General features: G+C 44.1%; 1 pseudogene; it reads right to left on the bottom strand.

The window, feature by feature from the left end:
* Nucleotides 1-19,529: 19,529 nt before the first annotated feature.
* Nucleotides 19,530-19,708, bottom strand: LOC130841920 (U1 spliceosomal RNA; annotated as a pseudogene).
* Nucleotides 19,709-20,044: the final 336 nt, after the last annotated feature.

Below are 20,044 nucleotides of genomic sequence, written 5' to 3'. Positions count from 1 at the left end.
CAGGCAATCCGTAAAAGCCAAGCCAGCCTTCAACCAAGTCTGGGTGATGCCCAAGCTAGGCTGGTACCCAATGTGGAGCCTCCAAAGCCCCGGTCCTGACTTCCCTTCCCGCTTTGAAGGGGCTCTCCATGTCGTCCTGGCGGGGGCTTGGGGAGATGCAGAAATGCCAGGGACAACACAGCGCCACACAGAAGCACAAACCAGGGTTTTAAGCAAACCAGACGACCCACGGGCAAGTCTGGGTTTCATTGCAATTTGGCTGTGTGACATTGATGAGTGATTTTGCCTCTCTGTGTCAGTTTCCTCAGCCACAAAATGGGGATTACAATCATAATAACCTCAGAGGGGTTGTCAGGCATGAAAACTCTTAGAACAGCATCTAGCCTAGAATAAGCACTCAGTAATTGCTAGCTCTTATTATGTGGGCGTAAAATGCCTAGCAATTAATAGCAGCTTTCTAATTATGTTATTACAGTTTCTGCCTCTGTCTGGGGGTATTCCACACATTTGTGGAACTTTTGACCACAGAGAAGCTGGAACAGGCCACAGGACGGGCTCCGGGCACTGCTTATCTCTCCCAGGCCGAAGGCTTCTGCTCCCTTCCGACAGAAGCTCATTCAAATCGACAGATGCTCTTGAGTGCCTACTGTGTGCCAGGCCCCACTTGAGACTCTGGGTCCAGAGAAATCAAAGAGGTACAAGGTCTCCTTGCCTTTTGTGTGTGTAAAATATTCATAAATAATATTTATCATTTTAACCATTCATACGTATCCAATGCAATGACATCCAATACTTTGTCTCTATGTTTTTTAAATTTTTTATTGTGATAAATATACAACATAAAATTTAACATTTTAACCATATCTTAAGTGTATAGTTCAGTGAGTGGCATTAAGTATATTCTCATTGTTGTGCAACCATCACCACCATCCATTTCCTGAACTTTCTCATGTTTCTAAACGGAAACTCGGTACCATTAGACACTAACTCCCCATCCTCCCTCCCTAGCCCCTGACAACCACAGCCTACTCTCTGTATCTATGCACTTGACTACACTAGGAACCTAACATCAGTGGAATCATACAATATTTGTCTTTCTGTGACTGGCTTATTTCACTTAGTATCATGTCCTCAAGGTTCGTCTGTGTTGTAGCATATGTCAGAAATTCTTTGCTTTTTAAGGCTGAATAATATTCCATTAGGTATATGGACCACATGCTATCTATCCATTCTTCTGTTGATGGATATTTTAATTACTGTGATAATGCTGCTATGAACATGGGTTGACAGTTCTCCTAGGCTTTGAGCTGCTTGTGGTCTAACGTGGGGGGGCGACAGATTCACCTCCAGGAGGCTCGCCCAGATGAGCCTCCATTTCCTCATCTGTGAAATGGGGATACTGTTACCCACGGCAGGGATTAAATGAGATGAAGTACCACATGGGGCAGTGCCGACATGTTGTAAACACTTGATAAATACAAGCTCTTGCTGCAGCAGCTGCCACCATTAGGCAGGATGTGTCTAGAGAAGAGGGGGCCGGAAAGCGGGCGGTGGGCTTGTGCCCTCCACAGACATCATGTCAGCCCACCCTCACAAACATCCTGGCCAGTGGGCCTGAAGATCCCGATTTTCCAGGTGAGGAAACAGACTCGGAGAGGTCCTTGGCAGTGATGGGAGAAGTGGTCCTGGAATGGGGCTCCTCAGGCCTTCTCACTTAGATCCAGAGAGCAGGGATGGTGTCCAGGTCCAGGGGAGGGAGGCTCAGCCCATGACAGCCCCTCAGAGGTCTGCAGCGAATGGCCGTAGTGTCAGAGGGAAGAGCCGGGAAGGCAGAAGGGAGGAAAGGTGTTAACGTGGAGGCAGAGGGCACAGCCTGAGCAAAAGCCAAGGGGTGGGAGCAGCCGTGTCTGCAGGAGAAATGGGAGGAGGCCCGTCTGTGGGGAGCAAAGGGCGTTGTGCGTGGGAGGGTGGAGTCGGGTCACCAAGGGCAGGGGAGGCGGCCCAGCCCAGTCTGGTTCCAGGGCTGGGAGGGCTGGGATGAACTGCGCAAGTGGTGTTTCAGGCGATTAGTCAGGCTGATTGGACAGAGATGCCTGCCTTACGACAGATCCCTGCTTTCAAACCACAGCGATATTTAAAAAATTATATGTGTGTTTCACCAACATGACGTACATAGCACAGAAGGTTAGACAGTCCTATAAGGCCCATTCCCCTCCATCTCCAAATCTCATTGCCTAGAGGCAGCCACCCACCAGTATTTCTCCCATAGTTGACTCCATATTTCTAAATAATGTGTTTAAACATCTCTTCCTTCATTTTCAATTTGAAATATGCCCTATTGCCTTGCTATGATGGAAGAGAAGGATCTAGCTCTCTTCCCTACAAAGCCACTTCCTCTTACCCCAACGTCCCAATCCAGTTACAACGTAATTTTTGGTTAGATTTAGAGTTTATAGTATTGCGACCACGTAAATCACAGGTGAACCATATAATATGATGATTAAATTCCTGCTTTTGTACAATTTATTCTTTTTACTGAAATTAAGGTCTCGGTTTTTTATTCAATATGCTTCGTTTTCTAAGCATATTTATCCATCTGAGAATGTAAGTCTTTTCTCAGAAGCTTTAAGCACAATAGGTAATCAATTCATCTGTCCATCTTGCTTCCTTTCAGAGCCTTCAGTGCTCCTGCTCTAATTCAGACACATGTTCTCTGCCTGCTTCAAAGGCAGCTATGCCCAGCTGTGTTTCAATAGCCAGACAGATGACCAGGGTCAGATGCATCTTGACCCAAAGGTCATTCATCTATAGATTTTACTCAGAAAATACCTATTGTGTGCTTTCTAGGTCCCAAAGAGGTCCAAGGTCAGAGACTGGGGACCCGGAGGTGAATTAGATGTGGTCTCCACCTCCAAAGGGGTCTAAACCCAGTGGGGTAGATACAAGTAAGTGCTGGGCCAGAGGGAAGCTCTGGGAATTTGCGGGTGGGGGGTGGGGAGGGCAGAGAAGAAACCCCTTAACTCAGCCTTGGGAAGGGCCAGTATGGAAGGCTTCCTGGAGGAGGTGAGGCTAAATGAGTCTTAACTTGTCAGAAGGATTTTTCTAAGAGTTCTGGAAAGGGCATGCCAGGTAGGAAAGTGTCATGTGCACAGTCATGGAACCATGAGAAAGCATGACTCTTTCTGGGAATTTCAAATAAGTAATTAGTGATGATCACGTGGGAGGGTTCCAGTGGAGGGGCTGGAGATGTCTTGTGTACCAGGCTCAGGGACCTGAGGGAAATGGGGAGAAACAGAAGGATCTTAAAGACATGATTGGGTCTGCATTTTCTAGGAGACAGGATGCCTGCAGGGAGTCATATAGACTGGAGAGAGAGAGACGGGCTAGTGAGGGGGACATCAATGTCTGGCAAAGGATAACAAGGGCCTGAACTAACCATGGCACTGGAGGTGAGACATGGGGCTCACAAGACCTTATGGAGCACAAATGGACTAAACTTGGGGTCATGGGAAATGTGGGAATACTGACGAATAATTCCCAGGTGTCCTAGGGAAAAGATGTGTCAATTCAATGCATGCCTTCTGGGAAACCAGAAGCTACTCTGGGCTATAAAGGACATCGGGTTCTTGGAGTGTTTGAAGGGCCAGAGGTGCTGGGAGGATGGATGCCCAGGGACTGAGAGAACAGGGTGAGGGCTGGGAAGTTAGGAAATTAGATGGCAGAGGCAGGATTAAAAGAAGGGTTGGTACAGCCTAGCAGGTAAGAGCATGATCTCTGGAATCAGGCTGTCCTTGGTTCAAATGCCATCTCTGACACCTGCTTGCTGAACCTCTGTTCCCCCATCTGCAAAATGGGACCATAACCCTACCTATCTCATGGGGTTGTTGTGAGGATTAAATGAACCCTTGGCTGTAAAGCACTTGGCACAGTGCCTAGGATATAGGAAGTACTCATTTTGTGACTTCCTGTTATTTGTCTTAGGGATCAAGGATGGCTTCAAAGCAGCAGGTGAGATCTGAGCTGACGTCCGAAGAGGAAGAGGCAGAGCTGGCTTCATAGGAGTGTGACCAGGACCCATGCTCAGAAGAGCCCTGTGCTTGGTTTAATGTTTGACTTTGCCATCTTGAAGTTTCGAATTTTTGAAAAAAAGACCCTGTATTTCATCATCCACTGGACTCCACAAACTATGTAGCAGTGCTGTGAATAGGAGACCATCAGGTAGAAAAGAAGGGGGTACATGTGAAGCAGAAGGGCTCTGAGCGTGACTGGAAACAGTGGCAGGCATGGTTTCCAGTGGGAGAGCTGTGCACCCCGGGGAAGCGGGAGAAGCTCAAAGGGGAAAACGGTGAAAGGCTTCAGATGCAATGTTAGGAGGTGTGGACGTTGTATGAGGTATACATGGGGAACCTTCCAAGCTGTGAATCCAGAAGTGGTAACATCATGATAGTTCAGAGGTGGCACCGTGGCACTGTGGAGGGGAATGGTGAGGATGGTGTGATGATCTACACTTTACAGATGGGGAAAATGAGACCCCGAGAAGCGATGTGAGCAGAGCTGCAAAAGGACTTTCATGGGCTCCAGGCGCTTTTAGCGTCATGGACCCCTTTCTTCATAAATGTGCATATATGTGTACGTATACATATATGTACACGTACATATATACACATACACACCCGTGCACATATACATATACATGTGTGTATATATAATTACACTTCACAATGGCATTTGTATAAAGGCAGATACATTAATATTATACACTAAAACATTTTCTTTGACCCAAAGTATGGTGGGCCCAAGGTTCTGTGCCTGCTGCACTTAACAGTACATCACCCCAGACGTGAGCTGCTCAGCTCTTCCGGCTCTTCGGGAGCTGCCCCCAGCACTCCTGGGGCTTCCTGGAATGGGTGGGCGGTCCTCTCCTCCCCAAGAGAAGCACTGGCCAGTCCCTAGGCCTTTTCAGATGGAACCTTCTTTGCATCCAAGGACTTCCATCCTAATTTCCTAAGGAGGGTGCTGACAGCTGCTTGGATTTGGGTCCGGATGGTGGGGCTGAGTGACAGGTAAAGGAGAGAGAGTTGCAAACGTCCCTGGGTTTGGGAGAAAATCAAAGGTCTCTGTGTCTGCAGATGTCTGTGACTTTAGTACTCGTGCCACCTACAGCGTCACCCCTGGGGACTGGACTGCCCGTTCACCCCACCCGCAAGGAGGGTGGGGAGGCTGAGTCAGTGGCAACTGTGGAGGATGCGGTCTGGAGAGGAGAAACATCACTGTCTGTCTGTCTGGGGTTCCAGGAAAACATGGCTGGAAGTGGGGGAAGTACGCAGGCCTTTCTTTGTGGGTCAGCTGCTCCAGTAGCCATCATGGAGGGTGGATGGAGGTTGCAGAAGGGTCATCCGACTTCACCTCCTTGCTCTGGCTCTCCTCACATATTCCTCACTGGCCTTCTCATTCTTTCCTCCACATGCCCAGGATGGTCGCAGGATGGACTGATTCACGAGCTTCAGTCCAGTCTCCCACTTCGCAGCTTTGGCCACTGGATGTTCCTGGGTAGGCGAGGGGGACAAGAAACAGCACAGAGAGTGCCAGCTTGGCAAAGAAAAACAGTTATGGCCTGGCTGTCCCTTTAGGCCTCAACCTTTCCTCATCTTCAAATCACTATTCTCCAAGCCTCAGATCTCTTCCTACTAGGTATTCGTAATGGATAGATAAATAAATGAATGAGGGAACATCCAACCTTTCCCAGTCTTAGCAGTCACTCCTACTTCTGCCCTCCAATTCCTGTGGTCAGTACACAGAACCCAACGGTCTTCAATTTCATTGAAATTGAAACTTGCAGATTTGGAGAAAAGTCATTGAAAAAGTACCCACCCGATCACTTCTATTTTCTCTATGAAGGGTGCGGGTCTTGTGCAAAAATAAAGGATGGAGCTTGGAATTTCTATTGAAGAACGGAGACTGAATTGATTGGGGATTTGCAGACACATTACAAGGTAATGCTGTGGACTCCGTAATTTGGGAGGGGAAGGGAGTAAGAATAAAAGCTAATGTTCCTGGAGCAGTTATTACAGGCCAGGCACTGGGCCTGGTGCTCTACTTACATGACCACCTTTCATCTTCACATTCACCCAGGAGGCAGGTGCCTAAGTAAGGATGACCCAGGTCACGCCGCAGAAATTAAAAAACTACAATAACACGCAAGAAACATTCTACATGGCTTACAGACACAATAAATGTATTTCTTGCTCACACTATATATCCATCCATCAATATATCAGAAGAAGAGACATGGCGAGACTGAGATCTGAAAGTCTGGGAAGGGAAGGAGGGAGGCTTCCAGAGCTGGGAATTCAGGAGGAGGTCAAAGGGCCAGTGTGGTGAGAGAGCTCTGGAAAGATAAGAGGGAGGAGTCAGAGTGTGGGACCCTGCTCTTTGAGATTTCAGGGGTGGAGCAATAGCCAGCCAAGATAAGAGCCAGGTGTGGCTTTGCCTGTGGGTAGCTGGAGTGGCATAAAGGTGCAGGTCCCCGGAACTGAGGTCCAGGTTCTGACAGATGGACCCATGCTTCCATTCCCTGGGGAGAATGGGGGTGGGGAGGGGTCCAGGGAAGGACATAACAAGCCACTGGCTAAGTACATTGCAGCTCCCTGGGCTGTGCATTTTACCAGGAGATGAGGTTTGGAAATCATGATTTCTTAACAGTCAAACATGGAAACACAAAATATAAGACTTCAAAGAAGGGTGTGTATGGAAGCCTACTCCCTTCTCCAGCAGAGAGCTGGAAAAGCACTAGATGTAGAAGCGTCACTGAAAAGTCATAGATAGTGACAACCAGGAGGATTGGAGATGCAAACATCCAACAACCAGGGGTCTATTAAAATTTCCACTCAATGGTAATGATAAAAATGTTAACAGTTCATGAGAGCTTATTATATGCCAGGCACGGTTCTAACCACGTTATAGGCATAGCTGCTTCAATTCTCTCGTGACACCCTATGGGGAGTTACCGATTTTATTCCCAGCACAGGAGGAGTTACATAACTTGGCCAAGGTTGAGTCCTAATGTGTCAGAAGTGGGATTTGAAGTCAGGTAAACTGGCTTTAGAGCCCACGCACCTCAGTACTACATGAGTGGATCTCCAACACAGGTGAGCACCAGAGTCACCTGGGGCTTGTGAAGCGGTGTGTTGGGCCCCTGCCTTCGAGGTCTGGGGTGGGCCCCAAGAATCTTCATCTCTGCGTAGGTCCCGGAGATCCTCAGGCTGTGGGTTTCAAGACCGCACTTCCTACTGCCTCACAAATAGACACACAGCAATTATTCAGGGCACAGCAGGTACAACATCTCTTTCCAAACATGGCTACCAAATGCCTGGGAGCAGGTGTGTGTGTGTGTGTGTGTGTGTGTGTGTGTGTGTGTGTGTGTCACAGAGGGCAGAGGATTATGACTTAAGTAGCACTGGGAGACGAGAAACTTGATCCTGCCTCTTGGCCCTGAGGTATGTGGGATATGGAAAAACAAAGCACCTCCACAGACAGGTTCCACTTAAAGTCCAGAGCGGCCAGGTTTTGCGTGGGTGCATTTGGCACAACACAGGGGCTCTAGAGCGCAGAGTGGGGTGCGGGGCAGAGGAGGCAGCAGCTATGGGCCAGGGTGGGAGACACTGAGGTGTGGGTGCGGGTTGCTAAGGAAGACGGCAGCTGTCTGAAGGTGGCTGTGCAGAAGTGCAGACAGGGCATCCCTGGAGGACTTCCTGAGGCTGATTATTTCTCTTCCCCTTCTGGAAATTTCCCAGGGATCAGTGATGACAAATAAGACAGGAGCTGATAACTACATAGAGGTTTGAGGCTCCTCCTGGAAAGGAGTGAGCCAAAATTAGGTGTCAGCCTCTGCAGAGCCAGCTTTAAATCTCAAACTCAGGGGTCACCAAAATGATCAACTCTTTGCCTCCTGAAGAGACCCTTCTGCCTTCCCCACTCATTGCCTTTGCGTGAGCATGTGGGCCACCTCTGTTCCCCGGCCGCTGTCCCTCCTGCAGCTTAGGGTCCAGTTTAATTAAGAGCCCCGCCGGTCGATTGGCCTCGATCACCTCTCTAATTGGGCACCAGCTGTGTTTTCTCTCGACAAGGACTCCTTTATGGGAATTCTAAAATACCTGACATGAAAAAACATAACAGTTTAGGGTTATAGGATCATAAAACCAGGAACACTTGTTTTCTGCAGAAATGGAGAGTGCATCTCTCTCTGTGTTCCAGAAAATATTTGGGGGGAAAGTTGGGAGGGAGGGTATCGAACGTCAAATTCTCCATTTGCTGATGCTCTGGAAATGAAGGCTGATTGTGGTTTTAAACGGAGTTTTGCATAATCACAGGTGTTGGTGCGTAAAGAACTTTGGAAGTTTCCTGGCAGAAATGTGAGACTTGAGAAATTGAACCATGAATGGCTCCATTTACGAACAGCCACCAGTGATTGACAGAATGCCTATTAATAGCTAACATTAGCTGAGCCATTCATATGGGCTCAACCTTACGCCAAGCACTTGGAATGGACTGTCTCATTTAAACCTGGCAACAGCCTTCTGAGATGGGTTTACCTGTTCTCCCCATTTTCACAGATCAGGAAAGCGAGACCCAGAGAAGTGAAATAATTCATGTTCAAGGTCACACGGCTCACCATTCCGTGGCTGAAATGGAACTGAAACCCATGTCTCATGCCAAAATTCCTTTCTGCCTCTCTCCAACTAAACAATACAACTAACTTGCGGAAGGCAAGTGCCCGGTTTGCAACAACTACAGTATCAACAACAATGACCCCCTAACTTTTGTACAGAGTTTCATAGTTACTAAATTCACTTATGTTTGCTCTCTCACGTGATACCACAGCCCTGTGAGAGAAACAAAGCAATGCCTGCAAGCCCATTATCACAAATTGGGAGGCTACGTACAAGGGGCTAGGTTATTTACTCAGAAACGTACCACCCGCAAAGAAGTTAGACTGTTCGAATTTCTACCCCAAATCCAGTGCCCATTCACTATTTCCCACCTCTCTCCCAATGTGGCACTTGCCCTGGAGAGAGACAGATATATTTATATTTTTTTCCAGCCCTTCATTCATGCATTCATTCATCCCTTTATTAAACAAGGTAACTGCTGATTGGGATTTGTACAATGTGGGGACTTCACGGAGTGACGTGATGGAAAGTGACAGTCATATTACATTTTCGTTTCCCCTAGCCTGATTAGTTGCATTTACTTAGTTGCTGTCTGCCTCCTCTCCTTGGAATATAAGCTCCATGAGAGAGGACGCTTGCCCCTCTTGTGGATTATCATGTTTCCAGCCCCCGCAAATAGTGCCTACAACTTCGATATTTATTGTTCAATGCACTCAAACAAATATTAATCCCTTCACTCAGAAAATACTTATTTAGCATCTACTATGTGCCAGTCACAGGTAGGTACTAGTGATACTGCACAGAATAAGACAGTCTTAATTTCCCACATCCATTAAATTTATATTCTAATTTGGGGGGGTACTTATACACAAGTAAATAAATGAGATAATTGCTGATTGGGATTTGTACAATGTGGGGACTTCACAGAGTGATTTGATAGAAAGTGACAGGTGCTCAGTTCTGGTCCCAGAGCTGTTCCCATGCTGGTGGGGCAGACCTTGTAGCTAACAGGTAGTTTCCATCTCATGAGAACACTGAGGGATTTGCAAACTCAGAGGCAGTGAGCTTAGCTCAGAGAGCTTGGACAGGGATGAGGCAGGGAAGACTTCCTGAGAAGGCGGCACCTGAGTGGTTTTAAAGACAAATAGGAATCATCTAGGAAAGGGGTGGGTAAGATTCCAAGCCTGTGCAGGGACGGGTGGCAGGAAGCCAGCTGGCACAGGGCATGGGGTGACTGAGCCTAGAGTGTGAGGTGGGGACAGAGGGAAGAAAAGAGGCAAGGACAACAAGGATGGACCAGGTCCAAGAGTATCACGTAGTGATGCTTCGTTTTATGTGTTGACTTGCCTAGGCTATAGTTCCCAGTTATTCAATCAAACACTAATCTGGGTGTCACTGTGAAAGTATTTTGTAGGTATGGGTAACATCTATAATCAGTTGACTTTAAGTAAAGATTATCCTCGATAATCTGGGTACGTCTCATCTAATCCATTGATAGGCCTTAAGAACAAAACGGAGGTTTCCCTGAGAAGGAAGCAATTCTGCCCTTGGACTGCAATGTCAGCTCCTGCTTGAGAGTTTCCAGGCGTCAGCCTGACCTACACCTCTGAGACTTAGCCAGACTCCACAAGTGCAGAAACCAATTCCTTGAAATAAATCTCTAGATGATAGTTAGAGATAGATAGATGATAGATGATAGCTAGATAGATCATAGATGATAGATGGATAGATGGATAGATAGATGATAGATAGATAGATAATAGATAGATGATAGATAGATAGGTAGATAGATAGGCTCCTGATCTCCCCCTGGTTCTGTCTCTCTGGTAGACCCCTGACTGACTGATACACGTCTAGCCAGCTAAGTGAACTTCATCTGTAAGGTGGTGGAAAGGGGCCATGGGAGGCTTTGAGCAAAAGAGGACCATAACCAGATCTGTGTTTCTAAAACACACTGGATGCAATGTCGTGTAAGAAGGGCAAGACTGGAGGCTGGTGGACCATGTCAGAAGCAGTTGCCTGAACTAAGTCATGGCAGTAAGGATGGCTGGAAAGAAGGGGACCAATCCAAGCGGTATTACGAAAGCAGGATTGACAAGCCTTGGTGTCCAGTTACATATGGATGGTAAAGACGATTGCAACGAGTCCCAGGTCATTGGACATCCTGGTAGATGGAATGAAAATGCCATGAGAGCAGGGACTTGGTTCTCTTCCCTGCTGTCCGTTCTGCACCCGCAGCAGTGCCTGGCACCCCGAAGCTGCTTCTTGCACGTTTAATGAATGGATGGTGGTGCAGGTCCCTGAGACTTGGATCACAGGGTGGATGGCCAGGCGGTGAGGTGAGGAATCTACAAGAGGAGTGTGGGGCAGGTGGAGTTTGAGGTGGCTGTCAGACACCTGGGAGGCCCAGGAGGAAGCTGGCGAGATGGTCTGGGGGGCAGGAGAGGTCTCCAGGATAGAGACTAAGTGTTGTGTCCTAAATAGCAGGATTGGGCCTGAAACCAGGGATGAGGGCACACTGAGAGGGTGTGGAGTGCAGAGGAAAGAGGTTGGGGACTGATTCTTGGAGAAACTGCAACATTTAAGGACTGGAGTAGGGGAAGGACCCCTCAAAGGAAAATCAGGAGTGGCCAGAGAGGGAGGAGGCAAATTAAGAGAACCCAGTGGCAAGGAGTCAGCAAGGACAGAGTGCTCCCACTGCTGCTGAGAGGTCAACAGTCATCTGGACTTCCAGTAGTGACCTTGGCCAGCCAGGTGGGTGTAGAACGGACAGAGGTCAGAGGTCAGATGCAGACATTTGAGGAAGGCATGGACAGTGAGGTAGGGGAGGCTGTGTCTCCAGTGGTTTCTCCCCCAGCCTCCCTTCCCAATAGGTGACCAGACATTACCAGCCCATATACAAGGGTATAAAACTGAGGCCCAGAGAGATGAAGTTGATGACACGTCATCACAGGTCAAAGGGGACTGTGCTCTAAGACAACAGCTGTTCAGAACCTACACTGCCTTTTATGACTTGGCAGGATGCGGACTTTGAAAAGAATAATGGTTGTTTAGGGTGGGGCCCAGGCCCTGTCCTGGCTGATCGCTGCCGCCGCCAACGTGCAGGGCAAGGGCCTCCAGGGCGAGCAAGAACATTTTCTCAGGGGAACCACCTTCCTCTTGAAACAGCCTGTTCTGCTGAGTTGACAGGAGAGAGGAATGGGGACTTCTCAGTCCTGGGCTGGGTGCCAAAACCTGCTCACAGGCGGAAGGCGCCGGGAGGCCTGTCGGGCTGCAGCCTCCCTAGGCCCTGCGTGGGCTAGACCAGCTCCTCTGCCTTCTCCGGGGACTGCAGAGAAACTGCATGTGCTGGATTTGTTTGTTTTGAATTAACATTGAATAAGCACTTACTACGAGCCACGCTCTGTATTCATTTGTCCGTACTTGAGTTTATTTAATCCTCACAGCGTTCTTTGAGGAATGTATGCTGATTGTTCTCAGTTAAGAATGAAAGAGCTAAGGCCCAGAGAGGTTATGTCCCCTGCCCAAGGCTTCACAGCTTGTTCTGCAGGTTGGAGGGCAGGGATGCTTAACTCCTGAATCTGTGGGTTGGAAGACTATTTAGCCCTGGAGTATACGTTCAAATCATCCGTGGGGGTGGGGAGGAGAATACAGACTTCTCTCTCCAGCTCTAGGATCTTGGGTGAATTTCATCATGGCTCTGAGACTCGGTTTCCTCCTCTGTAAAATGGGGGTAATGTTGCCCACTCATAAGGCTATAATGAGGATCAACAGAAGTGTCTTTTGTTTGTAAAGTGTCTCACAAAGAGTGACCAGCCCAGGGAATATGCTCCATAGATGTCCTCTTTCCCTTTTCTTTTCTTTTTTTTTTTTTTTTTGGGGGGAGGGAGATGGGGAGGGGGAAGAAGCTTTATCTTGAAACTGCAAAAAGGTTCAAGAGAAGGTCAGAAAATTAGGGCAAGAGCACTGGACTCTGAATCAGACTGACCAGGAATTCAATGCTGCTTCTGATACCTATTAGTTATTTGATTTTAAACAAGTTACTTTTCCCTGCCGGGGCCTCAGTTTCCCCAGCTGTAAAATACAGGAAGCTCAGTTTAGTCCAAGATGGCAATCAAGCCCCCACAACACTTTCCACCCCTATGCAGGTATCACTAGTTGATCACATCTTTGTTTCCACTGAGCCAAGGTAATACTTGAGAACCCTTTTGGTATGAACTTCCTATATTTTGGCTATAATTCTACCAGTGGGCAATTATGCATGGATTAAATTACCATGCTTCAAGAAGGCACTTGCTGCAGTGCAAAGCCCTCTGATGAAGAGAACACATTAATCTTGGCATGTATTTGCATCATAAGGACAATGTCTTATGGGAGCTCTAGAAAGCACAGGTCTGTTTGTTGTTGTGGTTGTATATTTTGGATTTTGTTCTTTTTTAAATAGTGTAGAGTACAGACAAATAAGCCCGGGACAGAGGGTTCATAAGGCTGGAAGCAGATAGGTAACGGGGCAGTTATTGTGAGCGAATTACCATTTAACTGCAATGTGCAGACGAGAGAACTAAGGAAACACAACCAGCTAAGTAACTTGCCTGTGGTCACAGCTAGTAAATGGCAGAGCTGAGAGGCAAACCTCAGCATGTCTGCTTGCAGAGCTGGCAACCCTGCCATGAATGCAAACTCCATTTATATAGTCTGAAAATGATTCTTGGCTGTCTGCTCTGCACAAGGCACCGCTTCCAGTGTGAGAACTCAGTTGCGAATAAATTCGTCCAAATGCCTCGCCCTCAGGGAGCGTAGAGTCCAGGGTCACATTTACTGGCACCCATTATATGCCTCATACTTCACCAGCACTGGAGGCAGAGAAGCACAGTGTTAATGTCTGTCTGTACAGGAACACACATTTGAATCTTAGCTCCATGGCTTATTAGGGCGAGGGAAGCCATTCCATCAATTTTCTCCTCAGTTTCCTCATCTGAAATATGAAGATAATAATAGCTACTTCCGGGGGGCTCTATGAGGTTTAAAAGAAAGAATATTTATAAAGCATGCAATACTAAACATTTTATATACTCAATAAATTGCAGTTAGTATTATTAATTTTGTATTCTCTTAACAACTCTGTGACATTGGTACTGTTTTTGTCATTTTACATAGAAGGAAATAAAGTCTCCGAGTTTAAATCTCGGAGAGGTTAGGCCACTTGCCCAAGATCACTCAGCTAACCAGTGGTCGAACTGAGGTTCACGTCCAGGGCTGCTTGAATCCGTTCCCCAAGTGTGATGCTCTGGCCACATGTTTCCCAAACTCACAATTGGACTAGCTGCAGGGCAACAGAAAACTGTGTTCCTCTTTGGCGTCTTATGCAACAAACCATATGGACCCTTAGGCTCTTACATAACAGGCCCAATGCTAACGAGAGGAAGTTTAACAACAACACAAAAAACAGATCGCGTTCACAACAGACCACCATATGTTCTCCCGTTCCCTGACAGCAGCCACCCCAGCGCCTACACGGGCACCCACAGAAATCTTCTCGACGAAAACAGTTTTATTCTTGAGTGACTCAAACGATGGATGTCTTTACAAAAAGAAGGGAGGGAAAAAAGAATCTGAGCTTCTTCAAAAGAAAGAAACCTTGTTCACTCCTCAGGAAAGCCCAGAAAACTCAGCCTCCTCTCCGTGGCCTTGGACCCTGCCAGCTTCTCCAGGGACAGTCTGACCTCTGTGACCTGACAGCTGCCTCGCTCAGAGTGAGGGCGGCTATGATGCTGTCTGGTCTCTGAGTCTCCAAGTTAAATTGCCCAGGTGCTTTGGGTCATCCCCTTCATTTGGTCTTGAACTCCTTCACCATCTTGTGCTTTTGCTCATTTCAAGAGTCTCAAGTTGGCTGTAGGTTTGTGGAAGTGGCTCCTAAAACTGAACCCAATTGTAGAAAGGTGGTTTCAACTGTGGGCACTGAGGAGCGGGCTTCTGCAGATGGCTCCAGGCCAGCTGACCTCTTCCTACTCTTCATCCTTTGCTGGTCTCCTGCCTCTTTGACTCCCTCCCATGCATTTCCCTGTCCTGCAGCCAAAGCAATTGTGACAATATGTGAGTTTGATCCTGCCACTCCATATGCCTTGTAGGCCCTGTGGTCCTGCACGCGCTACCTCCTCACCCCACTCTGCACTACTCTTCCGCTTGTCCTCAGAGCTCCAGCCACATGGGCGTTCTTTCCATTGCACATGACTTTGTAGTGCTCTTCCCTCTGCTCAGCCCATTCATCCCCCTTTCACTCCTTCCTCATCTTCTGAATCTCAGCTGCATGTGGCTATTTGGCCCTTGAAATGTGCTTATTGAGACTGAGGAATTAACTTTTTAATTTTATCAATTTTAATTAATTAAAAATAATTTTAGATTAATTCTCAGGTTGCAAAGAAATTTTCTTTCCCATATTTTCTTCCTTTATTTATGGATTCAATTCATATATTAGAATACATTTGTTATTTATTTTAATATGAGTTATAGATACACAAAAGTTGCATATCCAAATGTCTACCTGTGATGCTTTATATTTTCCAAAGAATGCCATATTGATACAGGTCCCACCCCACATTCTCTTCTTACAATAGGATATTGACAGTCCTTCATAGAGAGGTGGAACTGGGTGGATTTTTTTTTTGCAACTGACCAAGAGAATATGATGCACATGACAGCAATGTGCCTTCTGAGACTAGGTCATAAAAGGTAACATTGTATCTTGGAATCCTGGATTCTTTACTCTGAGGGAAACAAGTCACCATGCTATGAGGACGCTTATGTGGAGAGGAACTAAAGATCTCAGAAAACAGCTGACATCAACTTGCCAGTCATGTGAGCCAGCCATCTCAGAAGTGGATTCTCCAGCCCCAGTCAAGCCTTCAGATAATGACAGCCCAGCTAATATCTGATTAAAATTTCATAAGACCTACCAAGTGAGACTTGCCCAGCGGAAACTTTTCAGACCTCCTGACACTCAGAATCTGTGAACACTATAAATGTCATAGTTTTAGGCCACTAAGTTTCAGAGAAGTTTGTTATGCAGTCATAATAACTCTACTCATTTTTTTCCCCAAGACCATTGATTGAATATTTTATCTTTTTCCTACAGATATGAGATGTTACTTTCATCACAAATTAAATGCTTATAGAGTACAGGCCTATTGTTGATCTTGCTTTGTTCTATTGGACCATATCAATTTAAAAAATGGACACCAGGCTGTTTAAGCCATTGATGTTTTATTATCTGTGTTACTATATAGTAGAGGTGGCCACTCTCCAATGCTGATATTCTGTTTCCTAGTTTGCCTAGATATTATAATTTATTTGCTCACAGGATTTTTAGAATCAGCTTGTCTACTTTATTAAAAAAAGGACATGTGGCATTTTTTTTGAGCTTATGATGAACTTATAAAATAACAAGAGGAAAATTGATATATTTATGATAGTGCAGCTTCTTGTATAAAAATACAATGTACTCTAAATTTACAATCTCATTTAAGTTTTCTTTTGTGATTTCAGGAGTGTTTTAAAGCTGTCTTCATATTTAGTTGCATATTTCTTATAAGCCTACACCTACATTTTATATTTTGGTTAATGATGTAAATGGATTTTTTCTGTTATGCTTACTATTCTAATTGTGATTTGCATATGTGAAAACTTGATTTCTGTTTATTAATTTTGTATGCCACTTCCTTACTGAATGATCTATTTATTTATGGTGGCTTTTAGTTCATTCTTTTAGTTTTATCAGGTATAGAACTATATTATATGCAAACTGAGATAGTTTAATCTTTTACAATATTTATGCCTCCAATTATGTATTAATACTTTTGCCTCTAGTATAATGTAGTGGTCATTGTGGGCATTCTTAGTGAGACTACTTCTAAAGGGTACATCTAGCCATGTGGGGCTCTTGGACTCTTGATTATTATGGCTGTTGAGATTGAGGAATTTTATTAGTCTTAATTTAAACTTAAATAGGTACCTGTGGGTAGTAATTATCATATTGGACAACACAGGATGGGAATTTCTTTCTTCAGTATAATGCTAGCTTTTGGATTGAGACACACATGTGGAATAATCAAATGTCCTTATTTCACTGGCTTTTTAAAAATTAAAAAAAACAGCTGTTGAATGTTGTAACATGCTTCTTCAGTATCTATGGAGATGATTATGTTGTTCTTCTTATATCTACTAAGATCATGAATCATGTTGAACCGTCCTTGCTTTGGATTAAGCCCAACTTGGTTATGATGTATTATTCTTTTAATTGATTGCTTCATTCTCTTTGTTAATATTTCATTTAGAATTTCTGAATCAGTGCTAGCCATCTCTTGTTTAATCTTCGTTAGATTTTGATAGCAGCAAATTTTTTTTTGCTTTAAAATTTCTTCTAAGTTTAATTTCTTTTTCACAGAAATATAGTTGCTGTACAATATTATGTTAGTACTGCATAATGACTTGACACTTACATACATTACAAAATGATCACTGTGGTAAGTCTGGTAACCATCTCTACCCATATAAAGCTATTACTGTATTATTGATCACATTCCTTATGCTGTATCTTACCCCCCTGACTTATTTATTATGTATCTCTTCATCCCCTTCACCTATTCCCCCCACCCTCCTCCCTTCTTGCAATCACTGGTTTCTCTTCTGTACCTATGAGACTATTTTTTGTTTGTTTTTTAGATTCCGTATATAAGTGAAATCATGTCATATTTGTCTTTCTCTGTCTGACTTATTTCACTTAATATAATATCCTCTAGATCCATCCATGTTTCTCAAGTGGCAAGATTTTTTTTAATGGCTAATATTCCATATATATGTATATATCACATCTTCTTTATCCATTTGTCTTTCCATGGACTCTCAGGTTGATTCCACATCGTGGCTATTATAGTATAATATTATATTATAACATACAATTAGTATATATTATGTATTATACATATAATCTATTACAATAGCCACATCATGGCTATTATAAATAACGCAGCAGTGAATGCTGGAGTGCGTATAACTTTTTGAAATAGTGTTTTTGTTTTCTTTGCATAAATACTCAAGTGAAATTGCTGACAGTTCTATTTTTAATTTTTTGAGGATCCTCTGTACTGTTTTCCACAGGGCTGCACCAGTTTACTGTCCCACCAACAGTGCATGAGTGTTTCCTTTTCTCCACATCTTCACCATCACTTGTTATTTGTTGTCTTTTTGTTGGTAGCCATTCTGACAGGTGTGAGGTGGTATCTCATTGGGGTTTTGATTTGCATTTCCCTGGTAATTACTGATGTTCAGCATATTTTCATGTATCTGTTGGCCATCTGTGTGTCTTCTCTGGAAAAATGTCTATTTATGTCTGCTGCCCATTTTTTAAATAGCAGTGAATTCTTACTTCTTAAAAAAAAAAAGAAAGAAAAGTTGAAAGTTTTTTATTTTATGACCTGACATAGCTTGAATAGAACTGTCATTATTTGCTTTTAAAGGTTTTGTAGGATTTTCTGGTGAAATTCTTTAGGCGTGAAATTTGGGAGAGGGAGTACATCATTAACTAGTTTCTCTATTTCTTCTACACATATCAATCTGTTTAAATTTTCTATATCTTTTAGGCTCAGTCTGGTATATTGCATTTGCCTCAAAAATTATTTCACCCAGATTTTTAGAAAAAAATGTTTGCAAAGAAGAATCATATTTATTTTAATTAATTGTTTCTTGATTGTACTCTCATGTTTCTATAATTTTTAATAATTGCCCTTTTTCCACACCCCACTTCCCCACAGCCTTTTTCATGATTAGGTGACCTAGTATTTCGTCTATTGTATTAAGTTGTATTAACTTTTTAAAAAAGAATCAGTCTATTTATTTATTCACTCATTCATTCATGCAATCTTTCTGATCTATTTTCTAACATTATTTTTTTTATTTATTAAATTTATTCCTTCTGCTTTCCAACAATTTATTTGGCTATTCTTTTTTCTAAATTTTTGACATATGCTTGGTCCATTGGTTCCTGTACTTTTTTTTTTCTGTACTTTTTTAATTGATGTTAATATTGAGGTATAAATTTACCTCTGAAACTGCTTTTGCAGTATCCCATGGTTATAATGCATGATATTTTTATTAATGTTGCTTAAAATTCTGTCTGAATTAAAAGTTATTTAACTGAAATACATAAATCTCAATTTATTTTTAAATTTTACTATAATTTCTGTTTTTCTTGCTTTGTAAGAAGAGAATATTGCTATAACTATTTCTGCATTTTGGAAATTTTTAGTTTGGGTACCTATTATATGACAAACTTTTGTGAGTATAAAATGGGATTTGAAAAAACATAAGGTGTAGTCTGCATTTTTCAGATTACGCAGTTTGAAATACAGTTGGGCCTCCATATCCACAGATGCCACATCCACAGATCCAACCAGCCAAAGATCACAATTATGCGGGGGTGGGTGGGGGGGGGGAGGGGGGCGGGGAGGGGAGACCAAGAAAGTTTCTAAATGCAAAACTTGAATTTGCTGCACTCCAACCACTATTTAATATAGTATTTACATTGTATTTACAACTATTTACATAGCATTTACATTCTATTAGGCATTGTGAGTAGTCTGGAGATTTTAAAGTGTAAGGGAAAATGTGCATAGATTATATGCATGTACTACACCATTTTATAAGGAACTTTAACATCTGCAGATTTTGGTATCCACAGGGGTCCTGGAGCCAATTCCCTGTAGATACAGAGTGACAACTACATACCAATTAGATTTGCTTTATATTTGTTGTTTAGATATTTAATACATTTATTTATTTATCCATCCACTTGATTTATCAGAGTCTAAGAGGATAAATTACTTCTTTTTTTTTAGCTTTTTTTCCCCCACTACCACAAGTTATGCAGTAGAGTTGCCCACATTTGGGGAAATCGCAGGGCTCGGCACATCTGGAGTGCAATGGGTGAGGCTTGCCCTGGGAAAGCCACCTTTGTGATCATGGTATCTCCCCTGCCAGGTAAGTATATAAATTGCCTTTTTTTATATATAAATTTATTTATTTATTTTATTGGCTGTGTTGGGTCTTTTTTTTTTTGCTGTGCACGGGCTTTCTTTAGTTGCAGTGAGTGGGAGCTACTCTTTGTTGTGGTGCACGGGCTCCTAATTGCCGTGGCTTCTCTTGTTGCGGAGCACAGGCTCTAGGCACGTGGGCTTCAGTAGTTGCAGCACTTGGGCTCGATAGTTGTGGCTCACGGGCTGTAAAGCACAGCCTCGATAGTTGTGGTGCACTGGCTTAGTTGCCATGGCATGTGGGATCTTCCTGGAGCAGGGATAGAACCCGAGTCCCCTGCATTGGCAGGT

This window comes from Hippopotamus amphibius, chromosome 1, assembly GCF_030028045.1.
Source record: "Hippopotamus amphibius kiboko isolate mHipAmp2 chromosome 1, mHipAmp2.hap2, whole genome shotgun sequence".
In the NCBI taxonomy this organism is placed as follows: domain Eukaryota; kingdom Metazoa; phylum Chordata; class Mammalia; order Artiodactyla; family Hippopotamidae; genus Hippopotamus; species Hippopotamus amphibius.
Note: the sequence above shows the minus strand (reverse complement) of the source record. Positions and strands in the feature narration are given on the sequence as shown.